Source organism: Rhipicephalus sanguineus, chromosome 1 (assembly GCF_013339695.2).
Source record: "Rhipicephalus sanguineus isolate Rsan-2018 chromosome 1, BIME_Rsan_1.4, whole genome shotgun sequence".
Classification (NCBI taxonomy): Eukaryota; Metazoa; Arthropoda; class Arachnida; order Ixodida; family Ixodidae; genus Rhipicephalus; species Rhipicephalus sanguineus.
The window spans coordinates 332,940,547-332,948,333 of NC_051176.1; the positions used below are offsets into that span (position 1 = coordinate 332,940,547).

Sequence of the window (7,787 nt, forward strand, 5' to 3'; positions counted from 1 at the left end):
GACGGCAATACGAATGGTACGAAAAAAAGTAATAAAGATGTGGCGCGACTCGCGAGCTGCGCTCTAAGTTCTCCTTTGCGAAATCGTGAATCCGAGGCGATAGAAAGTCTTCAAGAAAAACTGTTGAGTTTTAAAATGCATTCATCATGCGAGCGTGCGTATGTGTCTTAATGGTTTCAAGATTGTCACATTCGTTGACAATTCTAGTGTAGTGTGAAAAAAAGTGCCGACGTCAGTAAAACCCTTTGAACACAAGTTTGCGAGCACTGTCCTGGATAACTGAACTTTCGCGTTAAGTCGTCTTAGCGTCGGTCAAAGGACCCCAGATATTTTCGTTCTTTCCTTGTATGGCCTCGCACGCACTTTCATAGAGGGCTGAAACCAGCGGAATGTTCCACTGAACCAGTAAAAGGTCGCTCTAGATAGTCTGAACAGTCTCTTGAAATCGCACTCATGGAACCTGCCGACGACGTTCTCGCAGCCGGGAACACGAGTTACATCTTCACGTACCAACACGCAGGCGACCAATACATATACACCGTCAAACTCCTCCTCGGAGTCACTGTGAGGGTCACCGCTGTCGGAATCGTCGTCTCTGCAGAGTCGAGCTGTTTCATACGGCAGCTACGAAGACCGCGGCAGTGTTTTGGTAAACTACACCAGCGATACACGCCACGCCGCGTCGGCTGTGCGACCATCAGGGTCTGCACTTGCATCTACGTTTTGGTGGTAGCTGCCGCATCGTAGTGTCGCGGCAGTCGAGGCTGCACCGGCACTTGCTGAACCGGTGCTGCGCGCTCACAGCACCACTTGGCACCGCCACGGCACTTTCCAGAACTAGTGAAGGCAGTGCAAGCCAAATCGACGAGACCTTAAATTGAATGAGTTCATTGAAAGAGCAGACTGTTTTAACAGCGGGGATGCTTATGCCAGCCGTCGGTTGTAATAAAAAAACTATCATCATCATGAACCGGCACGTGCTATGTTCTTCCTGTTCGTCCTCTTCATTACTTCGCTCCCAGAGAACGTGCGCCGATTTGTGCGGCGGGGGATGGAATAACTCTGATAAGTGAGGGAGCGAGTGATAGAAAGAAAGAGTGAGAGAGAGAAATTCTTGGTGAGGCGGGATTCGAACCAGCGTACCTGCGATCCGAAGGCGATTATCGCAACGAATCGGCTATCCAGGCACGCCAGCAGAGCCTAACAAGGTCATGTATAGTATAGTCCACCAAGAGGGTGGAAGGGGAGTGAGGGTGAGAAGGAGAGATGTGACGAGAGGGCGAGGAGGAGGGCAATGAGGGGGAGAGAGAAAAACTGCTCGCTCGGACTCGCTCAGACTCAGACTCACGGCTCGATCTGAGTGAGTCTGAATGAGTCAACTCATGAGTCCATTAGCGTGTAAATAACTTTTTCGACCATAGTGTCAATGCTATTTGACATCAATATCCCATTTAACTGGTGTTCTACTCCGCGCGTTTTGATCTCATACCTTTAAATACGAGTTATCAATGATTACAATCCAGTAAATACCTCTTTATCGAAAGCGATGGCTCACACGAGATATTTTTATCAAGAACTCGTGAAAGATTTTGCGAGCTGGAGGTCAAACCCCCTTCCCCTCGCCCACCTCCGTAACTCACGCCTTTGATCAAAAAACGCCAGGCCTGCGCTGAAACCGCAGCACAGTCACAGCGAAAGCTGGAAGAGCGGCGTTTCTAGAGCCCGTTGTAAGCTCTCTTGGGGCTACAATACAAGTACACCAGAAAGGTACCCACTACGCCATAAATCACAATTTTTGTGAAGTTGGGAAGCACCTACTAAGTCATTATTCGTCATTCTGCGGAGAAGCGAGGCACCAGCTACACGTCTGTAAGGCATTATGTGCACTTTGTTGACGCAACGACTGATGACGATGAAGAATTATGGCTCAGCCCTTTGTAATGGGTTGGAAGCTATAAACGGCCCACCAGTTATGTAATTTGCATTTGGTGACGCCGGTCGCTATTTCCCTCTCCCGTCATGCTGTATAACATACGTTGACGTGGGAGAGAGACGCGGGGGGGGGGGGGCGAAGAACTTTACTGAGACCCCGAGAAAATGTATCATGCGCTTATGGGCTTCCTTGGCAACCAATACAAGTGCACTTGCGAGGAACCCACTACGCTTTAAATCATTGTAATTTTACTGAGACCCCGAGGAAATGGATCATGCGTTTATGGGCTTCCTTGGCAACCAATACAAGTGCACTTGCGAGGAACCCACTACGCTATAAATCATTGTCATTTTACTGAGACCCCGAGGAAATGGATCATGCGCTTATGGGCTCCCTTGGCAACCAATCCAAGTACACTTGCGAGGAACCCACTACGCTATAAATCATTGTTTTTTTTTTGAGAAGTAGGGCAGCAGGCACTGCGCCATTTTTCGTCATTCTACGGAGAGCCGTGGTACCTGCTAAACGCACGTAAGGCATTATGCGCACTTTGTTGATGCTGTGCCTGATGACGACGAAGAATTATGGCAGAGCCCTTTGTAATGGGTTGGAAGCATTCAACAACCTACTCGTTGTGCAATTCTCATTGTGTGACGCCTGGTTACAGAATTCGCGCTGTGCGACGCTTGGTGCTTATTTTACTCTTCTACCACGCTATGTTGCATATGCTAATGCGGTTCCTTCCCGACATGAAGCCTGTATAGGACCTTTTTGCAAAGCAGTTTCAAGCACCGGCATGGCTCAGAGGTTGAATACTGGGCTCCCACGCAGAGGGCCCAGGTTCGAACCTCGTTCCATCATTTTGCCGTAGGGCTCACTCGGACTCAGGCTCACCGAAATTTTCCTCCATCGGATTCACTCGGACTCGGACTCACGGCTCGATCTGAGTCTGAGTGGGTCGAATCATGAGTGAGATTGCCGACCTATGTCCACTACAGATTTCTTTTCTTTCACTCTAAAGTCTACCCAAGAGGACTAAGAGGTCACCAATGATTGTGACTATAGCGCCATTAAAGGACCTAAATGGAGCATTAAGGTCGCCTCAATTTTCTTGTCTTGTACTTCTAGCTTAAATCTTTTAAAAATAAATTCACTCTGAAAGACAGCTAGTATTTTCAACTAATATTTTGAAGAGGTTCAAATTGCTGGGATGTTCATCGTAATGTCTTGGTTGTAGTCACAGTGTAGTCACAGTGCACAGTCACAGTGCACATGTTACTACTGAAAAATTGAAGCCGAACAGTAAAGAGATTTTCAGTTACCGCAAATCTGAAACCTGGCATGTTTCGAGCTACCGTTCCCCGAAATCACCCTGAGGAATTTCCATCCCACTTAAGATGGCCCCGAATCGTTAGAGCGAGACTTTCGAAAAGTGTTGAATTTGACACACATTTGAAGAACGCATATGTTGCTTACAATAGCTACTCCATAAATCTATGTTTCGAGTTCTTGGCTTCGTATGCGTTGCAACGCGAACAATGTGGTGTAAGTGATCTCGCGAAACGAAAACAACAAAAAAAAGGTAGGCGGCACGTGCGGCGAGAATGGTCGCAAACAATAGAAGAGGAAGTGCTTGCAACGTAATCCGTACCAAGTAGTGACAACTCTATGCATGCTGCGAGCATCGGCAGTCGTGGCCGAGCGGTTAAGGCGATGGACTAGAAATCCATTGGGGTCTCCCCGCACAGGTTCGAATCCTGTCGACTGCGAACTTTTTTTTTTGCTTTTTTTTTGGTGGACTGGTGCGTTCTTTATAAGTAGCCCATCTTGTCTGACGCATTTATTCTTATTTTCCTTCCATAACCAAAGCAACTGCGAAAATCGTAAGCACCTTGCCGGAGTATACCATAGCATAGAAAGCAAATATGCTCAAACATTTAGAATGAAGCTTGCAATTCTATTCTTAAAAATAAACATTTAAGCGTGTATCCACACGACGGACGTCTCCGCGGAAATCTCGTCCGCGGACGATCGTTCCGCCGCCCGTCCGGCTGCAAAGCACATCCAGACGACGGACGAAGCGAGTAGGCGGACGCGCCGGAGCAAAAAAACATGGCGGCACTGTCTGAAGCGAGAGCTGCCCGCTTCGAATCTTTAAGCACTTCGTCGCGCATTGCGCGGGCTGTTAGTCCCAAACTGACGATTGTGTCGACTTTAGGTTTATGTCCTCAAGCTTCGCCGGCAACGTATTCATGACAATTTGGTACTGCTTCCTAGCGCCGTACTCGTTTTCTGAGAGCTGTAGGCTTAGCGAGTGCCTCTATTAACAGAACATGAGCTCGGTGATCTGCGGTAGCGCGAGTGCTACAAAATCCCAGAGGTCATAATAATGTGCGAATGCTTGCTTGTTGCTTTTTTCTCTAGATGGCGCGAGCAGTCTGAAAGTCGAAAACACATTCATCGCTACCAAAATTATTGAAGGTTTTTATGTTTCTGTCTATGGCGCAGAGTTTCTTTTAAGTTGAAGATGGAGTTACTAATGGAGTTCCATACGAGAAAAAGAAAAAGCAGCGCTTGTTGCCAGACCGATAATGGCACCTTCGGCTAAATCTGTTGTGTTATTCCGCGCGAATCCGAATGCGAATTTTCCGTCCGCGACGTCCGCGGACGAGGCACGGATGGCACAAATCCGTGACGCGGGGTCACGTGATGCGCCGTCCGCGGCGGAAAAGACGGATTCGGTCCGTCGTGTGGATACACCCTAAAGTGCGCGAGGTCTTTTCAAGAACGGCTTCGAGTTGCCATAGACGGCCAGGCTCTCATTCCATTTAGCTTTGGCGCTTTGTGTTCATTAACGCCTCTTTCATTTATATCGCACGTCTACTCTAGGTTATCAGAGGCTTCCAAACTGATATGGAGGAGGTGAAACCGTAAGCTGCCCCAGTGCTCCTACACGTCAACCATAGCGACTTGGCCGGCACTGCCTTCTGAATGACGCTTAAGTTTTTCTTTTTAGGACGAGACAACAGCACATGGCCAATGGTCACCCGAGACAAAGCTGTCCGCGGCCCCGCAATTTCTCCAGACAACGATGAGTAAGAACGCTAAAGGCTATTTACAGCAGTCTGAAGTTACAAACTGAACAAGTTACAAACTGAACTGTGAAACCAGCGATGTCGCACGATACATTTGCGCGTTACTAAGAAGTAATGGATTTGCTTTCTCTCAAAAGAACTACGCGACAACGAGTGGCGGGCTGGAGAAGCAAGATGTAGTCATTAAAAACGTTAGCAATGTTATCTGACCCAGTACAAGTGCTCGATGCAATTATTAGTTTAGTTAATCGCGCACGGAAACCTTTTTGAGACTGCATGTCGGAATCGCATGTAGGCCTCGCTGTCCTTCTAGGAAACTTTAAGGCATCCGGTTTTGCTACCAATTACTCTTTCTGACAGCACCCATAAAGACTGCCGTCTTGCAGCTGTCGTCGAAGAAAACGAATACAGATTTGTGCTCTCTTTCTATGTTATGAAGTTCACAACCTCAACAAATGATATTAGTTTGAAATAGAATACGTGCTACCAAAGCTCCCTCAATTCGAAAAATTATGTCCATACCCTACTCAAGCCCGGGGAGTGTTGAAAGAAAAAAATAACTGCTTTTTTTTTTACTTAGCTTGCGCCAGCTAAAACGAGGTCACATCTGAAACAAAGACTGTCGCCTCGATCTGGTGTGAGCCGCCGATTCCGCGTAACAAAAACATTTACGTAGTAGGCAAGAGTATATTAACGTTTCCGCAATACATCGCTGGCACTTAAAGAGTCATCTTTAGCGTGATTGCTAATTCTGCACGCAGACGTCTTAGTGATTAATATTTCACTGCAACTGGTTAGAGCTGAGCCAATGTGAGCTATGAAGAACGTCATAGTCGGCTCCGCAGGAGATAGATGCGATGAATCGAGGTGTCGCCAAGTTTTACCTAAGCGTAAGCAATCCCCGATCACTTAAGCGCGCGCAAACATGGACAAAGGGAGGGGACGACAACACAAACGCAAAAGCGCCTGTGTTATCGTCACCTCCCTTTGTCCTTGTTTGCGCGCGCTTAAGTGATCTGTGATGGAAAACCAACTAGCCCAAAAATCAGTTTTCATACGCAATCCTTTCTTTTTTTTTGGGGGGGGGGGGAGGTATTTGTTCGCTGCAGCAATGACACAGTAATCCTGAAGAACAGTTAATGATTGTTTATTCCTCATTCAGTTCCGTTATTACAGTGAAATAATAACCATGTGGTATTCACCAAGCTTTACCTCAGGCGATATCACAGTTTTACAGATTCTAAGGCTTTTTTTGTTTGTTCGAACAGTGCTACATCACTTGGAGAAAGCTATGAATTTTAACTGTAGAAGACTGCTGTGCAAACCTACATGTGGAGTAAGTTCTGGAAAATCACGTTGGAAATCGCGTGACTATAAAAACGCTTGTTTCAAAAGGTTTATGGCCTCGGCGGCTCATTTAACAATAGAGACTTTTATTAAAACGTTTACGTTAGCATTAGCTAGCGTGCGTCTCAACGCTAAGACAGCGTGCGCGGCGTAGCACAAATTAGTTTTTTAATATAACGGAAAAAGTGAAACACTAATTCAAACACATGGGGCGCCATCTGGATGTAAGACACTCAGTACTGTCAAGGAAAGTCTATGCGACTGCATTTTTGCCTTTTTTTTTCTTTTTCTAAAATGCCAAGTCCACTTTAAATGAAACTGAGAAGAACGCAGTTTTTTGCTACTGACAATATGGTCAGGCCTGCGCCAACAATATTTTGTCAGTATGCTCATGCCACCAAAATACCTCTAATCTATATTTCGGCTAAAATCTATCTAGCCCACTATCCTTGGTATCCAGGAGTGAAATTTGGATTTTGCTCTTATAGATTGGAACATTTGATTTGGCCTTGAATTAGCTCGTGAAAGAAGTCTAAATCTCAGCGAATGAACGATGTAGCAATATTTTGCGCCAAAATTAACACCATCCCTGTGCATCCGTAGGTGCCGTCCTTTGCTGCATGGGCGTAATTAGCATTGGGTCCAATTGCGCTTCGGCCTGGGTGATGCTAGGTTGTTTCTACGTTGATTCTCAGCGCAGAGAGTTTCGAGCTAAACCACAGACAGTCACAGACACGGCACGGATGTCCAAACTCTACAGACAGAAACTCGCGCTGAATCCAAGGGTTCGCACCTCTCATAGATCTACGGGCACGTAGTCGCTGGCGTAGGCCTTCCATCACTTCAAGGCCTTCTCGCAGCCGCCGTTGCCTTTCCCGTTACCTAGTACAGTGAAACCTCGGTGATACGATCACAGCTCATACGAATTTCGTGGTGATACGATTTTTTCCTTGGTCCCGGCCAAGGCCCATTGGCCTGCAATGTAATGGAGTACGGTTGTTGCGAACCGATTTTCACCCAGCGACGTTTGATACGAACGTACGCTACCGCCCAGGTACGAAGAGGTGCTGTCCGCGCTGTCGCGGAAGACGCGCCAAGCACGTGCGAGCGAGGGAACGCAAGCGTGGGCATGTGCGCCGCACCGCCGAATCGTCAGAATCACGGTGTAAGAAAAACACTTTTCTTACGGTCAGAATAAACCTTCAGAGACGCGTCACGGCCTCCGTGTGTCGCGGGTCACAACGCACCTGGTTCATTAGTAAATGAGCGCGTACGGGCCGTATATTTACGATTGCTGGTATGACTGCCGACATCTAAAAACTTACCTGAAAATGATTCAGGATTCTTCCTGACGTTGCCGCAGCCCTGACAAACAATAAATGAAAATGTACGCCAGCTTTCTTTTGTCGCAT

General features: G+C 47.0%; 1 non-coding gene across 1 annotated transcript; it reads left to right on the plus strand.

Annotated features, from left to right (window-relative positions):
* The first annotated feature begins 3,620 nt into the window (after window positions 1-3,620).
* Window positions 3,621-3,702, plus strand: Trnas-aga (transfer RNA serine (anticodon AGA)). The gene has a single exon. It is a non-coding gene; the product is annotated as a tRNA-Ser (tRNA).
* Window positions 3,703-7,787: the final 4,085 nt, after the last annotated feature.